Raw genomic sequence first — 16977 nt, forward strand, 5'->3', positions numbered from 1 at the left:
GCCGGAGAGGAAGCCAGACAGGATTTGCTTCTTTTGCTTGCACCACAATGCAGTGCTGAAAGAGGAGGAATCTACATAAAAACGCCTTCCTGGCAACGCCCAAATGCCCTGCTGCCATGCAGATAAACACTGGCAGCGGCAGCAAGTGCATGCCCACAGCCACCCCTTGTTCCTTCACACCTTGTATCAGCTGTAATCCAGTCCAGTCCAGTGCTGCCTGCTGAGCAGCACTGACCAACACTGCCTGGGCCCAGGCTTTTATCTCTGAGGCCCCATTATGATGTCAGAAAGCTGGCTCTGGAATCCTGAGGGCTCCACTATGACACGTGCAAAGTTCCGTCTGAACTTTATATAAGACGGTGAGGCTCAGTCAGTCACTCAGTGTTGCCTGAGAGGGCAACACTGCAACAGCCGGCCGCCAGGCTGTCTTTTTTTTGCACAGCTAGTTGCCTCCAGGAGGCCACAAGAGGGAGACAAGGGACTGCAAAATGGAAAATAGGCATCCACCAACTTTACAGACAACTTCTCCTTGCTCCTACAACCTCCATCCTTGCACAGTTTGTTATTCTTCTAGGTAACATAGTAACAAATCCAAATTGCTGCTCTCTTTGTAGGCAAGCAAGGCTTTGTTGCAACTGCAATTCTTACTTCTTCTTGAAATGTAGGGACGACAGTACATTCCATCACATCCATCTAGTGTACACAGGTAGGTCCATTGTGGCGGGCAGGCGAGCGGGCGGGCTGCTTTATTGGCTGTTTGCTGTTCCCCTACTCCACTCCACTATTTGACTGTTGTGCTGCATCAATCAATCAATCAATCAATCAATCAATCAATCAATCAATCAATCAATCAATCAATCAGTGGCTGGCTCAGGTGCAGCTCTTTAACTTACCTAAAAGGGAGGGCGGAGAGAAGACAAGGAAGGTGAATGAGGTGTTCCAATGTGAAATGCCGGAAACACAGAAACACAGACGACACACAACAAGAGGTGGCAATCTATTCATTAATTGCATTTAATCAATGAGCTCATTATCACTCATGCATTGTCCAACAGGTGTTGAAATAATGGGATTAAAAGGGGAGATCCCTTCAGAAAGACAGAAACAATAGCAAAGACAAAAAACACTTTTGGAATCTGCTTTTAGTCAACACATAAGGAAAGGGTGCACCGGTCCTGGAAATACTGCAATACCAGGTCAATGCGTGGAGTGGACAGAGCAAGCTCTATTTCCATCTCCCTGTTCTAAAAATCCATTTAATATATGGTCCCCAGATAGGGGACGTATCAGATATTAAACTGATAAGAACAGATACTACACTTGATCTTAGCCAAAAGGCCGAGAAGCGATAACCCGAACGGGCCGCGCGTTGCCCGAGCCTGCCCGATACTGCTGTTCAGCCCTTGCAGCGATTCAGCCTACTTCTAGGCAATTCCATGGGGCCCTGCAGGCTCACACACTCACAGCTACACGGGAGGTGAATAAAGGCCGGAGAGGAAGCCAGACAGGATTTGCTTCTTTTGCTTGCACCACAATGCAGTGCTGAAAGAGGAGGAATCTACATAAAAACGCCTTCCTGGCAACGCCCAAATGCCCTGCTGCCATGCAGATAAACACTGGCAGCGGCAGCAAGTGCATGCCCACAGCCACCCCTTGTTCCTTCACACCTTGTATCAGCTGTAATCCAGTCCAGTCCAGTGCTGCCTGCTGAGCAGCACTGACCAACACTGCCTGGACCCAGGCTTTTATCTCTGAGGCCCCATTATGATGTCAGAAAGCTGGCTCTGGAATCCTGAGGGCTCCACTATGACACGTGCAAAGTTCCGTCTGAACTTTATATAAGACGGTGAGGCTCAGTCAGTCACTCAGTGTTGCCTGAGAGGGCAACACTGCAACAGCCGGCCGCCAGGCTGTCTTTTTTTTGCACAGCTAGTTGCCTCCAGGAGGCCACAAGAGGGAGACAAGGGACTGCAAAATGGAAAATAGGCATCCACCAACTTTACAGACAACTTCTCCTTGCTCCTACAACCTCCATCCTTGCACAGTTTGTTATTCTTCTAGGTAACATAGTAACAAATCCAAATTGCTGCTCTCTTTGTAGGCAAGCAAGGCTTTGTTGCAACTGCAATTCTTACTTCTTCTTGAAATGTAGGGACGACAGTACATTCCATCACATCCATCTAGTGTACACAGGTAGGTCCATTGTGGCGGGCAGGCGAGCGGGCGGGCTGCTTTATTGGCTGTTTGCTGTTCCCCTACTCCACTCCACTATTTGACTGTTGTGCTGCATCAATCAATCAATCAATCAATCAATCAATCAATCAATCAATCAATCAATCAGTGGCTGGCTCAGGTGCAGCTCTTTAACTTACCTAAAAGGGAGGGCGGAGAGAAGACAAGGAAGGTGAATGAGGTGTTCCAATGTGAAATGCCGGAAACACAGAAACACAGACGACACACAACAAGAGGTGGCAATCTATTCATTAATTGCATTTAATCAATGAGCTCATTATCACTCATGCATTGTCCAACAGGTGTTGAAATAATGGGATTAAAAGGGGAGATCCCTTCAGAAAGACAGAAACAATAGCAAAGACAAAAAACACTTTTGGAATCTGCTTTTAGTCAACACATAAGGAAAGGGTGCACCGGTCCTGGAAATACTGCAATACCAGGTCAATGCGTGGAGTGGACAGAGCAAGCTCTATTTCCATCTCCCTGTTCTAAAAATCCATTTAATATATGGTCCCCAGATAGGGGACGTATCAGATATTAAACTGATAAGAACAGATACTACACTTGATCTTAGCCAAAAGGCCGAGAAGCGATAACCCGAACGGGCCGCGCGTTGCCCGAGCCTGCCCGATACTGCTGTTCAGCCCTTGCAGCGATTCAGCCTACTTCTAGGCAATTCCATGGGGCCCTGCAGGCTCACACACTCACAGCTACACGGGAGGTGAATAAAGGCCGGAGAGGAAGCCAGACAGGATTTGCTTCTTTTGCTTGCACCACAATGCAGTGCTGAAAGAGGTGGAATCTACATAAAAACGCCTTCCTGGCAACGCCCAAATGCCCTGCTGCCATGCAGATAAACACTGGCAGCGGCAGCAAGTGCATGCCCACAGCCACCCCTTGTTCCTTCACACCTTGTATCAGCTGTAATCCAGTCCAGTCCAGTGCTGCCTGCTGAGCAGCACTGACCAACACTGCCTGAGCCCAGGCTTTTATCTCTGAGGCCCCATTATGATGTCAGAAAGCTGGCTCTGGAATCCTGAGGGCTCCACTATGACACGTGCAAAGTTCCGTCTGAACTTTATATAAGACGGTGAGGCTCAGTCAGTCACTCAGTGTTGCCTGAGAGGGCAACACTGCAACAGCCGGCCGCCAGGCTGTCTTTTTTTTGCACAGCTAGTTGCCTCCAGGAGGCCACAAGAGGGAGACAAGGGACTGCAAAATGGAAAATAGGCATCCACCAACTTTACAGACAACTTCTCCTTGCTCCTACAACCTCCATCCTTGCACAGTTTGTTATTCTTCTAGGTAACATAGTAACAAATCCAAATTGCTGCTCTCTTTGTAGGCAAGCAAGGCTTTGTTGCAACTGCAATTCTTACTTCTTCTTGAAATGTAGGGACGACAGTACATTCCATCACATCCATCTAGTGTACACAGGTAGGTCCATTGTGGCGGGCAGGCGAGCGGGCGGGCTGCTTTATTGGCTGTTTGCTGTTCCCCTACTCCACTCCACTATTTGACTGTTGTGCTGCATCAATCAATCAATCAATCAATCAATCAATCAATCAATCAATCAATCAATCAATCAGTGGCTGGCTCAGGTGCAGCTCTTTAACTTACCTAAAAGGGAGGGCGGAGAGAAGACAAGGAAGGTGAATGAGGTGTTCCAATGTGAAATGCCGGAAACACAGAAACACAGACGACACACAACAAGAGGTGGCAATCTATTCATTAATTGCATTTAATCAATGAGCTCATTATCACTCATGCATTGTCAAACAGGTGTTGAAATAATGGGATTAAAAGGGGAGATCCCTTCAGAAAGACAGAAACAATAGCAAAGACAAAAAACACTTTTGGAATCTGCTTTTAGTCAACACATAAGGAAAGGGTGCACCGGTCCTGGAAATACTGCAATACCAGGTCAATGCGTGGAGTGGACAGAGCAAGCTCTATTTCCATCTCCCTGTTCTAAAAAATCCATTTAATATATGGTCCCCAGATAGGGGACGTATCAGATATTAAACTGATAAGAACAGATACTACACTTGATCTTAGCCAAAAGGCCGAGAAGCGATAACCCGAACGGGCCGCGCGTTGCCCGAGCCTGCCCGATACTGCTGTTCAGCCCTTGCAGCGATTCAGCCTACTTCTAGGCAATTCCATGGGGCCCTGCAGGCTCACACACTCACAGCTACACGGGAGGTGAATAAAGGCCGGAGAGGAAGCCAGACAGGATTTGCTTCTTTTGCTTGCACCACAATGCAGTGCTGAAAGAGGAGGAATCTACATAAAAACGCCTTCCTGGCAACGCCCAAATGCCCTGCTGCCATGCAGATAAACACTGGCAGCGGCAGCAAGTGCATGCCCACAGCCACCCCTTGTTCCTTCACACCTTGTATCAGCTGTAATCCAGTCCAGTCCAGTGCTGCCTGCTGAGCAGCACTGACCAACACTGCCTGGGCCCAGGCTTTTATCTCTGAGGCCCCATTATGATGTCAGAAAGCTGGCTCTGGAATCCTGAGGGCTCCACTATGACACGTGCAAAGTTCCGTCTGAACTTTATATAAGACGGTGAGGCTCAGTCAGTCACTCAGTGTTGCCTGAGAGGGCAACACTGCAACAGCCGGCCGCCAGGCTGTCTTTTTTTTGCACAGCTAGTTGCCTCCAGGAGGCCACAAGAGGGAGACAAGGGACTGCAAAATGAAAAATAGGCATCCACCAACTTTACAGACAACTTCTCCTTGCTCCTACAACCTCCATCCTTGCACAGTTTGTTATTCTTCTAGGTAACATAGTAACAAATCCAAATTGCTGCTCTCTTTGTAGGCAAGCAAGGCTTTGTTGCAACTGCAATTCTTACTTCTTCTTGAAATGTAGGGACGACAGTACATTCCATCACATCCATCTAGTGTACACAGGTAGGTCCATTGTGGCGGGCAGGCGAGCGGGCGGGCTGCTTTATTGGCTGTTTGCTGTTCCCCTACTCCACTCCACTATTTGACTGTTGTGCTGCATCAATCAATCAATCAATCAATCAATCAATCAATCAATCAGTGGCTGGCTCAGGTGCAGCTCTTTAACTTACCTAAAAGGGAGGGCGGAGAGAAGACAAGGAAGGTGAATGAGGTGTTCCAATGTGAAATGCCGGAAACACAGAAACACAGACGACACACAACAAGAGGTGGCAATCTATTCATTAATTGCATTTAATCAATGAGCTCATTATCACTCATGCATTGTCCAACAGGTGTTGAAATAATGGGATTAAAAGGGGAGATCCCTTCAGAAAGACAGAAACAATAGCAAAGACAAAAAACACTTTTGGAATCTGCTTTTAGTCAACACATAAGGAAAGGGTGCACCGGTCCTGGAAATACTGCAATACCAGGTCAATGCGTGGAGTGGACAGAGCAAGCTCTATTTCCATCTCCCTGTTCTAAAAATCCATTTAATATATGGTCCCCAGATAGGGGACGTATCAGATATTAAACTGATAAGAACAGATACTACACTTGATCTTAGCCAAAAGGCCGAGAAGCGATAACCCGAACGGGCCGCGCGTTGCCCGAGCCTGCCCGATACTGCTGTTCAGCCCTTGCAGCGATTCAGCCTACTTCTAGGCAATTCCATGGGGCCCTGCAGGCTCACACACTCACAGCTACACGGGAGGTGAATAAAGGCCGGAGAGGAAGCCAGACAGGATTTGCTTCTTTTGCTTGCACCACAATGCAGTGCCGAAAGAGGAGGAATCTACATAAAAACGCCTTCCTGGCAACGCCCAAATGCCCTGCTGCCATGCAGATAAACACTGGCAGCGGCAGCAAGTGCATGCCCACAGCCACCCCTTGTTCCTTCACACCTTGTATCAGCTGTAATCCAGTCCAGTCCAGTGCTGCCTGCTGAGCAGCACTGACCAACACTGCCTGGGCCCAGGCTTTTATCTCTGAGGCCCCATTATGATGTCAGAAAGCTGGCTCTGGAATCCTGAGGGCTCCACTATGACACGTGCAAAGTTCCGTCTGAACTTTATATAAGACGGTGAGGCTCAGTCAGTCACTCAGTGTTGCCTGAGAGGGCAACACTGCAACAGCCGGCCGCCAGGCTGTCTTTTTTTTGCACAGCTAGTTGCCTCCAGGAGGCCACAAGAGGGAGACAAGGGACTGCAAAATGGAAAATAGGCATCCACCAACTTTACAGACAACTTCTCCTTGCTCCTACAACCTCCATCCTTGCACAGTTTGTTATTCTTCTAGGTAACATAGTAACAAATCCAAATTGCTGCTCTCTTTGTAGGCAAGCAAGGCTTTGTTGCAACTGCAATTCTTACTTCTTCTTGAAATGTAGGGACGACAGTACATTCCATCACATCCATCTAGTGTACACAGGTAGGTCCATTGTGGCGGGCAGGCGAGCGGGCGGGCTGCTTTATTGGCTGTTTGCTGTTCCCCTACTCCACTCCACTATTTGACTGTTGTGCTGCATCAATCAATCAATCAATCAATCAATCAATCAGTGGCTGGCTCAGGTGCAGCTCTTTAACTTACCTAAAAGGGAGGGCGGAGAGAAGACAAGGAAGGTGAATGAGGTGTTCCAATGTGAAATGCCGGAAACACAGAAACACAGACGACACACAACAAGAGGTGGCAATCTATTCATTAATTGCATTTAATCAATGAGCTCATTATCACTCATGCATTGTCCAACAGGTGTTGAAATAATGGGATTAAAAGGGGAGATCCCTTCAGAAAGACAGAAACAATAGCAAAGACAAAAAACACTTTTGGAATCTGCTTTTAGTCAACACATAAGGAAAGGGTGCACCGGTCCTGGAAATACTGCAATACCAGGTCAATGCGTGGAGTGGACAGAGCAAGCTCTATTTCCATCTCCCTGTTCTAAAAATCCATTTAATATATGGTCCCCAGATAGGGGACGTATCAGATATTAAACTGATAAGAACAGATACTACACTTGATCTTAGCCAAAAGGCCGAGAAGCGATAACCCGAACGGGCCGCGCGTTGCCCGAGCCTGCCCGATACTGCTGTTCAGCCCTTGCAGCGATTCAGCCTACTTCTAGGCAATTCCATGGGGCCCTGCAGGCTCACACACTCACAGCTACACGGGAGGTGAATAAAGGCCGGAGAGGAAGCCAGACAGGATTTGCTTCTTTTGCTTGCACCACAATGCAGTGCTGAAAGAGGAGGAATCTACATAAAAACGCCTTCCTGGCAACGCCCAAATGCCCTGCTGCCATGCAGATAAACACTGGCAGCGGCAGCAAGTGCATGCCCACAGCCACCCCTTGTTCCTTCACACCTTGTATCAGCTGTAATCCAGTCCAGTCCAGTGCTGCCTGCTGAGCAGCACTGACCAACACTGCCTGGGCCCAGGCTTTTATCTCTGAGGCCCCATTATGATGTCAGAAAGCTGGCTCTGGAATCCTGAGGGCTCCACTATGACACGTGCAAAGTTCCGTCTGAACTTTATATAAGACGGTGAGGCTCAGTCAGTCACTCAGTGTTGCCTGAGAGGGCAACACTGCAACAGCCGGCCGCCAGGCTGTCTTTTTTTTGCACAGCTAGTTGCCTCCAGGAGGCCACAAGAGGGAGACAAGGGACTGCAAAATGGAAAATAGGCATCCACCAACTTTACAGACAACTTCTCCTTGCTCCTACAACCTCCATCCTTGCACAGTTTGTTATTCTTCTAGGTAACATAGTAACAAATCCAAATTGCTGCTCTCTTTGTAGGCAAGCAAGGCTTTGTTGCAACTGCAATTCTTACTTCTTCTTGAAATGTAGGGACGACAGTACATTCCATCACATCCATCTAGTGTACACAGGTAGGTCCATTGTGGCGGGCAGGCGAGCGGGCGGGCTGCTTTATTGGCTGTTTGCTGTTCCCCTACTCCACTCCACTATTTGACTGTTGTGCTGCATCAATCAATCAATCAATCAATCAATCAATCAATCAGTGGCTGGCTCAGGTGCAGCTCTTTAACTTACCTAAAAGGGAGGGCGGAGAGAAGACAAGGAAGGTGAATGAGGTGTTCCAATGTGAAATGCCGGAAACACAGAAACACAGACGACACACAACAAGAGGTGGCAATCTATTCATTAATTGCATTTAATCAATGAGCTCATTATCACTCATGCATTGTCCAACAGGTGTTGAAATAATGGGATTAAAAGGGGAGATCCCTTCAGAAAGACAGAAACAATAGCAAAGACAAAAAACACTTTTGGAATCTGCTTTTAGTCAACACATAAGGAAAGGGTGCACCGGGCCTGGAAATACTGCAATACCAGGTCAATGCGTGGAGTGGACAGAGCAAGCTCTATTTCCATCTCCCTGTTCTAAAAATCCATTTAATATATGGTCCCCAGATAGGGGACGTATCAGATATTAAACTGATAAGAACAGATACTACACTTGATCTTAGCCAAAAGGCCGAGAAGCGATAACCCGAACGGGCCGCGCGTTGCCCGAGCCTGCCCGATACTGCTGTTCAGCCCTTGCAGCGATTCAGCCTACTTCTAGGCAATTCCATGGGGCCCTGCAGGCTCACACACTCACAGCTACACGGGAGGTGAATAAAGGCCGGAGAGGAAGCCAGACAGGATTTGCTTCTTTTGCTTGCACCACAATGCAGTGCTGAAAGAGGAGGAATCTACATAAAAACGCCTTCCTGGCAACGCCCAAATGCCCTGCTGCCATGCAGATAAACACTGGCAGCGGCAGCAAGTGCATGCCCACAGCCACCCCTTGTTCCTTCACACCTTGTATCAGCTGTAATCCAGTCCAGTCCAGTGCTGCCTGCTGAGCAGCACTGACCAACACTGCCTGGGCCCAGGCTTTTATCTCTGAGGCCCCATTATGATGTCAGAAAGCTGGCTCTGGAATCCTGAGGGCTCCACTATGACACGTGCAAAGTTCCGTCTGAACTTTATATAAGACGGTGAGGCTCAGTCAGTCACTCAGTGTTGCCTGAGAGGGCAACACTGCAACAGCCGGCCGCCAGGCTGTCTTTTTTTTGCACAGCTAGTTGCCTCCAGGAGGCCACAAGAGGGAGACAAGGGACTGCAAAATGGAAAATAGGCATCCACCAACTTTACAGACAACTTCTCCTTGCTCCTACAACCTCCATCCTTGCACAGTTTGTTATTCTTCTAGGTAACATAGTAACAAATCCAAATTGCTGCTCTCTTTGTAGGCAAGCAAGGCTTTGTTGCAACTGCAATTCTTACTTCTTCTTGAAATGTAGGGACGACAGTACATTCCATCACATCCATCTAGTGTACACAGGTAGGTCCATTGTGGCGGGCAGGCGAGCGGGCGGGCTGCTTTATTGGCTGTTTGCTGTTCCCCTACTCCACTCCACTATTTGACTGTTGTGCTGCATCAATCAATCAATCAATCAATCAATCAATCAATCAATCAGTGGCTGGCTCAGGTGCAGCTCTTTAACTTACCTAAAAGGGAGGGCGGAGAGAAGACAAGGAAGGTGAATGAGGTGTTCCAATGTGAAATGCCGGAAACACAGAAACACAGACGACACACAACAAGAGGTGGCAATCTATTCATTAATTGCATTTAATCAATGAGCTCATTATCACTCATGCATTGTCCAACAGGTGTTGAAATAATGGGATTAAAAGGGGAGATCCCTTCAGAAAGACAGAAACAATAGCAAAGACAAAAAACACTTTTGGAATCTGCTTTTAGTCAACACATAAGGAAAGGGTGCACCGGTCCTGGAAATACTGCAATACCAGGTCAATGCGTGGAGTGGACAGAGCAAGCTCTATTTCCATCTCCCTGTTCTAAAAATCCATTTAATATATGGTCCCCAGATAGGGGACGTATCAGATATTAAACTGATAAGAACAGATACTACACTTGATCTTAGCCAAAAGGCCGAGAAGCGATAACCCGAACGGGCCGCGCGTTGCCCGAGCCTGCCCGATACTGCTGTTCAGCCCTTGCAGCGATTCAGCCTACTTCTAGGCAATTCCATGGGGCCCTGCAGGCTCACACACTCACAGCTACACGGGAGGTGAATAAAGGCCGGAGAGGAAGCCAGACAGGATTTGCTTCTTTTGCTTGCACCACAATGCAGTGCTGAAAGAGGAGGAATCTACATAAAAACGCCTTCCTGGCAACGCCCAAATGCCCTGCTGCCATGCAGATAAACACTGGCAGCGGCAGCAAGTGCATGCCCACAGCCACCCCTTGTTCCTTCACACCTTGTATCAGCTGTAATCCAGTCCAGTCCAGTGCTGCCTGCTGAGCAGCACTGACCAACACTGCCTGGGCCCAGGCTTTTATCTCTGAGGCCCCATTATGATGTCAGAAAGCTGGCTCTGGAATCCTGAGGGCTCCACTATGACACGTGCAAAGTTCCGTCTGAACTTTATATAAGACGGTGAGGCTCAGTCAGTCACTCAGTGTTGCCTGAGAGGGCAACACTGCAACAGCCGGCCGCCAGGCTGTCTTTTTTTTGCACAGCTAGTTGCCTCCAGGAGGCCACAAGAGGGAGACAAGGGACTGCAAAATGGAAAATAGGCATCCACCAACTTTACAGACAACTTCTCCTTGCTCCTACAACCTCCATCCTTGCACAGTTTGTTATTCTTGTAGGTAACATAGTAACAAATCCAAATTGCTGCTCTCTTTGTAGGCAAGCAAGGCTTTGTTGCAACTGCAATTCTTACTTCTTCTTGAAATGTAGGGACGACAGTACATTCCATCACATCCATCTAGTGTACACAGGTAGGTCCATTGTGGCGGGCAGGCGAGCGGGCGGGCTGCTTTATTGGCTGTTTGCTGTTCCCCTACTCCACTCCACTATTTGACTGTTGTGCTGCATCAATCAATCAATCAATCAATCAATCAATCAATCAATCAATCAGTGGCTGGCTCAGGTGCAGCTCTTTAACTTACCTAAAAGGGAGGGCGGAGAGAAGACAAGGAAGGTGAATGAGGTGTTCCAATGTGAAATGCCGGAAACACAGAAACACAGACGACACACAACAAGAGGTGGCAATCTATTCATTAATTGCATTTAATCAATGAGCTCATTATCACTCATGCATTGTCCAACAGGTGTTGAAATAATGGGATTAAAAGGGGAGATCCCTTCAGAAAGACAGAAACAATAGCAAAGACAAAAAACACTTTTGGAATCTGCTTTTAGTCAACACATAAGGAAAGGGTGCACCGGTCCTGGAAATACTGCAATACCAGGTCAATGCGTGGAGTGGACAGAGCAAGCTCTATTTCCATCTCCCTGTTCTAAAAATCCATTTAATATATGGTCCCCAGATAGGGGACGTATCAGATATTAAACTGATAAGAACAGATACTACACTTGATCTTAGCCAAAAGGCCGAGAAGCGATAACCCGAACGGGCCGCGCGTTGCCCGAGCCTGCCCGATACTGCTGTTCAGCCCTTGCAGCGATTCAGCCTACTTCTAGGCAATTCCATGGGGCCCTGCAGGCTCACACACTCACAGCTACACGGGAGGTGAATAAAGGCCGGAGAGGAAGCCAGACAGGATTTGCTTCTTTTGCTTGCACCACAATGCAGTGCTGAAAGAGGAGGAATCTACATAAAAACGCCTTCCTGGCAACGCCCAAATGCCCTGCTGCCATGCAGATAAACACTGGCAGCGGCAGCAAGTGCATGCCCACAGCCACCCCTTGTTCCTTCACACCTTGTATCAGCTGTAATCCAGTCCAGTCCAGTGCTGCCTGCTGAGCAGCACTGACCAACACTGCCTGGGCCCAGGCTTTTATCTCTGAGGCCCCATTATGATGTCAGAAAGCTGGCTCTGGAATCCTGAGGGCTCCACTATGACACGTGCAAAGTTCCGTCTGAACTTTATATAAGACGGTGAGGCTCAGTCAGTCACTCAGTGTTGCCTGAGAGGGCAACACTGCAACAGCCGGCCGCCAGGCTGTCTTTTTTTTGCACAGCTAGTTGCCTCCAGGAGGCCACAAGAGGGAGACAAGGGACTGCAAAATGGAAAATAGGCATCCACCAACTTTACAGACAACTTCTCCTTGCTCCTACAACCTCCATCCTTGCACAGTTTGTTATTCTTCTAGGTAACATAGTAACAAATCCAAATTGCTGCTCTCTTTGTAGGCAAGCAAGGCTTTGTTGCAACTGCAATTCTTACTTCTTCTTGAAATGTAGGGACGACAGTACATTCCATCACATCCATCTAGTGTACACAGGTAGGTCCATTGTGGCGGGCAGGCGAGCGGGCGGGCTGCTTTATTGGCTGTTTGCTGTTCCCCTACTCCACTCCACTATTTGACTGTTGTGCTGCATCAATCAATCAATCAATCAATCAATCAATCAATCAATCAATCAATCAGTGGCTGGCTCAGGTGCAGCTCTTTAACTTACCTAAAAGGGAGGGCGGAGAGAAGACAAGGAAGGTGAATGAGGTGTTCCAATGTGAAATGCCGGAAACACAGAAACACAGACGACACACAACAAGAGGTGGCAATCTATTCATTAATTGCATTTAATCAATGAGCTCATTATCACGCTCATTATCACTCATGCATTGTCCAACAGGTGTTGAAATAATGGGATTAAAAGGGGAGATCCCTTCAGAAAGACAGAAACAATAGCAAAGACAAAAAACACTTTTGGAATCTGCTTTTAGTCAACACATAAGGAAAGGGTGCACCGGTCCTGGAAATACTGCAATACCAGGTCAATGCGTGGAGTGGACAGAGCAAGCTCTATTTCCATCTCCCTGTTCTAAAAATCCATTTAATATATGGTCCCCAGATAGGGGACGTATCAGATATTAAACTGATAAGAACAGATACTACACTTGATCTTAGCCAAAAGGCCGAGAAGCGATAACCCGAACGGGCCGCGCGTTGCCCGAACCTGCCCGATACTGCTGTTCAGCCCTTGCAGCGATTCAGCCTACTTCTAGGCAATTCCATGGGGCCCTGCAGGCTCACACACTCACAGCTACACGGGAGGTGAATAAAGGCCGGAGAGGAAGCCAGACAGGATTTGCTTCTTTTGCTTGCACCACAATGCAGTGCTGAAAGAGGAGGAATCTACATAAAAACGCCTTCCTGGCAACGCCCAAATGCCCTGCTGCCATGCAGATAAACACTGGCAGCGGCAGCAAGTGCATGCCCACAGCCACCCCTTGTTCCTTCACACCTTGTATCAGCTGTAATCCAGTCCAGTCCAGTGCTGCCTGCTGAGCAGCACTGACCAACACTGCCTGGGCCCAGGCTTTTATCTCTGAGGCCCCATTATGATGTCAGAAAGCTGGCTCTGGAATCCTGAGGGCTCCACTATGACACGTGCAAAGTTCCGTCTGAACTTTATATAAGACGGTGAGGCTCAGTCAGTCACTCAGTGTTGCCTGAGAGGGCAACACTGCAACAGCCGGCCGCCAGGCTGTCTTTTTTTTGCACAGCTAGTTGCCTCCAGGAGGCCACAAGAGGGAGACAAGGGACTGCAAAATGGAAAATAGGCATCCACCAACTTTACAGACAACTTCTCCTTGCTCCTACAACCTCCATCCTTGCACAGTTTGTTATTCTTCTAGGTAACATAGTAACAAATCCAAATTGCTGCTCTCTTTGTAGGCAAGCAAGGTTTTGTTGCAACTGCAATTCTTACTTCTTCTTGAAATGTAGGGACGACAGTACATTCCATCACATCCATCTAGTGTACACAGGTAGGTCCATTGTGGCGGGCAGGCGAGCGGGCGGGCTGCTTTATTGGCTGTTTGCTGTTCCCCTACTCCACTCCACTATTTGACTGTTGTGCTGCATCAATCAATCAATCAATCAATCAATCAATCAATCAATCAATCAATCAGTGGCTGGCTCAGGTGCAGCTCTTTAACTTACCTAAAAGGGAGGGCGGAGAGAAGACAAGGAAGGTGAATGAGGTGTTCCAATGTGAAATGCCGGAAACACAGAAACACAGACGACACACAACAAGAGGTGGCAATCTATTCATTAATTGCATTTAATCAATGAGCTCATTATCACTCATGCATTGTCCAACAGGTGTTGAAATAATGGGATTAAAAGGGGAGATCCCTTCAGAAAGACAGAAACAATAGCAAAGACAAAAAACACTTTTGGAATCTGCTTTTAGTCAACACATAAGGAAAGGGTGCACCGGTCCTGGAAATACTGCAATACCAGGTCAATGCGTGGAGTGGACAGAGCAAGCTCTATTTCCATCTCCCTGTTCTAAAAATCCATTTAATATATGGTCCCCAGATAGGGGACGTATCAGATATTAAACTGATAAGAACAGATACTACACTTGATCTTAGCCAAAAGGCCGAGAAGCGATAACCCGAACGGGCCGCGCGTTGCCCGAGCCTGCCCGATACTGCTGTTCAGCCCTTGCAGCGATTCAGCCTACTTCTAGGCAATTCCATGGGGCCCTGCAGGCTCACACACTCACAGCTACACGGGAGGTGAATAAAGGCCGGAGAGGAAGCCAGACAGGATTTGCTTCTTTTGCTTGCACCACAATGCAGTGCTGAAAGAGGAGGAATCTACATAAAAACGCCTTCCTGGCAACGCCCAAATGCCCTGCTGCCATGCAGATAAACACTGGCAGCGGCAGCAAGTGCATGCCCACAGCCACCCCTTGTTCCTTCACACCTTGTATCAGCTGTAATCCAGTCCAGTCCAGTGCTGCCTGCTGAGCAGCACTGACCAACACTGCCTGGGCCCAGGCTTTTATCTCTGAGGCCCCATTATGATGTCAGAAAGCTGGCTCTGGAATCCTGAGGGCTCCACTATGACACGTGCAAAGTTCCGTCTGAACTTTATATAAGACGGTGAGGCTCAGTCAGTCACTCAGTGTTGCCTGAGAGGGCAACACTGCAACAGCCGGCCGCCAGGCTGTCTTTTTTTTGCACAGCTAGTTGCCTCCAGGAGGCCACAAGAGGGAGACAAGGGACTGCAAAATGGAAAATAGGCATCCACCAACTTTACAGACAACTTCTCCTTGCTCCTACAACCTCCATCCTTGCACAGTTTGTTATTCTTCTAGGTAACATAGTAACAAATCCAAATTGCTGCTCTCTTTGTAGGCAAGCAAGGCTTTGTTGCAACTGCAATTCTTACTTCTTCTTGAAATGTAGGGACGACAGTACATTCCATCACATCCATCTAGTGTACACAGGTAGGTCCATTGTGGCGGGCAGGCGAGCGGGCGGGCTGCTTTATTGGCTGTTTGCTGTTCCCCTACTCCACTCCACTATTTGACTGTTGTGCTGCATCAATCAATCAATCAATCAATCAATCAATCAATCAATCAATCAATCAATCAATCAATGAATCAGTGGCTGGCTCAGGTGCAGCTCTTTAACTTACCTAAAAGGGAGGGCGGAGAGAAGACAAGGAAGGTGAATGAGGTGTTCCAATGTGAAATGCCGGAAACACAGAAACACAGACGACACACAACAAGAGGTGGCAATCTATTCATTAATTGCATTTAATCAATGAGCTCATTATCACTCATGCATTGTCCAACAGGTGTTGAAATAATGGGATTAAAAGGGGAGATCCCTTCAGAAAGACAGAAACAATAGCAAAGACAAAAAACACTTTTGGAATCTGCTTTTAGTCAACACATAAGGAAAGGGTGCACCGGTCCTGGAAATACTGCAATACCAGGTCAATGCGTGGAGTGGACAGAGCAAGCTCTATTTCCATCTCCCTGTTCTAAAAATCCATTTAATATATGGTCCCCAGATAGGGGACGTATCAGATATTAAACTGATAAGAACAGATACTACACTTGATCTTAGCCAAAAGGCCGAGAAGCGATAACCCGAACGGGCCGCGCGTTGCCCGAGCCTGCCCGATACTGCTGTTCAGCCCTTGCAGCGATTCAGCCTACTTCTAGGCAATTCCATGGGGCCCTGCAGGCTCACACACTCACAGCTACACGGGAGGTGAATAAAGGCCGGAGAGGAAGCCAGACAGGATTTGCTTCTTTTGCTTGCACCACAATGCAGTGCTGAAAGAGGAGGAATCTACATAAAAACGCCTTCCTGGCAACGCCCAAATGCCCTGCTGCCATGCAGATAAACACTGGCAGCGGCAGCAAGTGCATGCCCACAGCCACCCCTTGTTCCTTCACACCTTGTATCAGCTGTAATCCAGTCCAGTCCAGTGCTGCCTGCTGAGCAGCACTGACCAACACTGCCTGGGCCCAGGCTTTTATCTCTGAGGCCCCATTATGATGTCAGAAAGCTGGCTCTGGAATCCTGAGGGCTCCACTATGACACGTGCAAAGTTCCGTCTGAACTTTATATAAGACGGTGAGGCTCAGTCAGTCACTCAGTGTTGCCTGAGAGGGCAACACTGCAACAGCCGGCCGCCAGGCTGTCTTTTTTTTGCACAGCTAGTTGCCTCCAGGAGGCCACAAGAGGGAGACAAGGGACTGCAAAATGGAAAATAGGCATCCACCAACTTTACAGACAACTTCTCCTTGCTCCTACAACCTCCATCCTTGCACAGTTTGTTATTCTTCTAGGTAACATAGTAACAAATCCAAATTGCTGCTCTCTTTGTAGGCAAGCAAGGCTTTGTTGCAACTGCAATTCTTACTTCTTCTTGAAATGTAGGGACGACAGTACATTCCATCACATCCATCTAGTGTACACAGGTAGGTCCATTGTGGCGGGCAGGCGAGCGGGCGGGCTGCTT

General features: G+C 48.0%; 11 non-coding genes across 11 annotated transcripts; all 11 read right to left on the minus strand.

Moving 5' to 3' along the window:
- Positions 1–1159: 1159 nt before the first annotated feature.
- Positions 1160–1350, minus strand: LOC142699850 (U2 spliceosomal RNA). The gene has a single exon (XR_012866428.1). It is a non-coding gene; the product is annotated as a U2 spliceosomal RNA (small nuclear RNA).
- A 1288-nt stretch (positions 1351–2638) lies between these two features.
- On the minus strand, positions 2639–2829 carry LOC142699851 (U2 spliceosomal RNA). The gene has a single exon (XR_012866429.1). It is a non-coding gene; the product is annotated as a U2 spliceosomal RNA (small nuclear RNA).
- A 1292-nt stretch (positions 2830–4121) lies between these two features.
- LOC142699874 (U2 spliceosomal RNA) lies at positions 4122–4313 on the minus strand. The gene has a single exon (XR_012866449.1). It is a non-coding gene; the product is annotated as a U2 spliceosomal RNA (small nuclear RNA).
- Positions 4314–5589: 1276 nt separating this feature from the next.
- Positions 5590–5780, minus strand: LOC142699852 (U2 spliceosomal RNA). Its single transcript, XR_012866430.1, has one exon. It is a non-coding gene; the product is annotated as a U2 spliceosomal RNA (small nuclear RNA).
- A 1268-nt stretch (positions 5781–7048) lies between these two features.
- LOC142699853 (U2 spliceosomal RNA) lies at positions 7049–7239 on the minus strand. The gene has a single exon (XR_012866431.1). It is a non-coding gene; the product is annotated as a U2 spliceosomal RNA (small nuclear RNA).
- A 1272-nt stretch (positions 7240–8511) lies between these two features.
- On the minus strand, positions 8512–8702 carry LOC142699870 (U2 spliceosomal RNA). Its single transcript, XR_012866445.1, has one exon. It is a non-coding gene; the product is annotated as a U2 spliceosomal RNA (small nuclear RNA).
- Positions 8703–9978: 1276 nt separating this feature from the next.
- On the minus strand, positions 9979–10169 carry LOC142699856 (U2 spliceosomal RNA). The gene has a single exon (XR_012866432.1). It is a non-coding gene; the product is annotated as a U2 spliceosomal RNA (small nuclear RNA).
- Positions 10170–11449: 1280 nt separating this feature from the next.
- Positions 11450–11640, minus strand: LOC142699857 (U2 spliceosomal RNA). The gene has a single exon (XR_012866433.1). It is a non-coding gene; the product is annotated as a U2 spliceosomal RNA (small nuclear RNA).
- Positions 11641–12936: 1296 nt separating this feature from the next.
- On the minus strand, positions 12937–13127 carry LOC142699858 (U2 spliceosomal RNA). Its single transcript, XR_012866434.1, has one exon. It is a non-coding gene; the product is annotated as a U2 spliceosomal RNA (small nuclear RNA).
- A 1284-nt stretch (positions 13128–14411) lies between these two features.
- Positions 14412–14602, minus strand: LOC142699859 (U2 spliceosomal RNA). Its single transcript, XR_012866435.1, has one exon. It is a non-coding gene; the product is annotated as a U2 spliceosomal RNA (small nuclear RNA).
- A 1300-nt stretch (positions 14603–15902) lies between these two features.
- LOC142699860 (U2 spliceosomal RNA) lies at positions 15903–16093 on the minus strand. The gene has a single exon (XR_012866436.1). It is a non-coding gene; the product is annotated as a U2 spliceosomal RNA (small nuclear RNA).
- Positions 16094–16977: the final 884 nt, after the last annotated feature.

This window comes from Rhinoderma darwinii, unplaced genomic scaffold (genome assembly GCF_050947455.1).
Source record: "Rhinoderma darwinii isolate aRhiDar2 unplaced genomic scaffold, aRhiDar2.hap1 Scaffold_1721, whole genome shotgun sequence".
Lineage (NCBI taxonomy): Eukaryota > Metazoa > Chordata > Amphibia > Anura > Rhinodermatidae > Rhinoderma > Rhinoderma darwinii.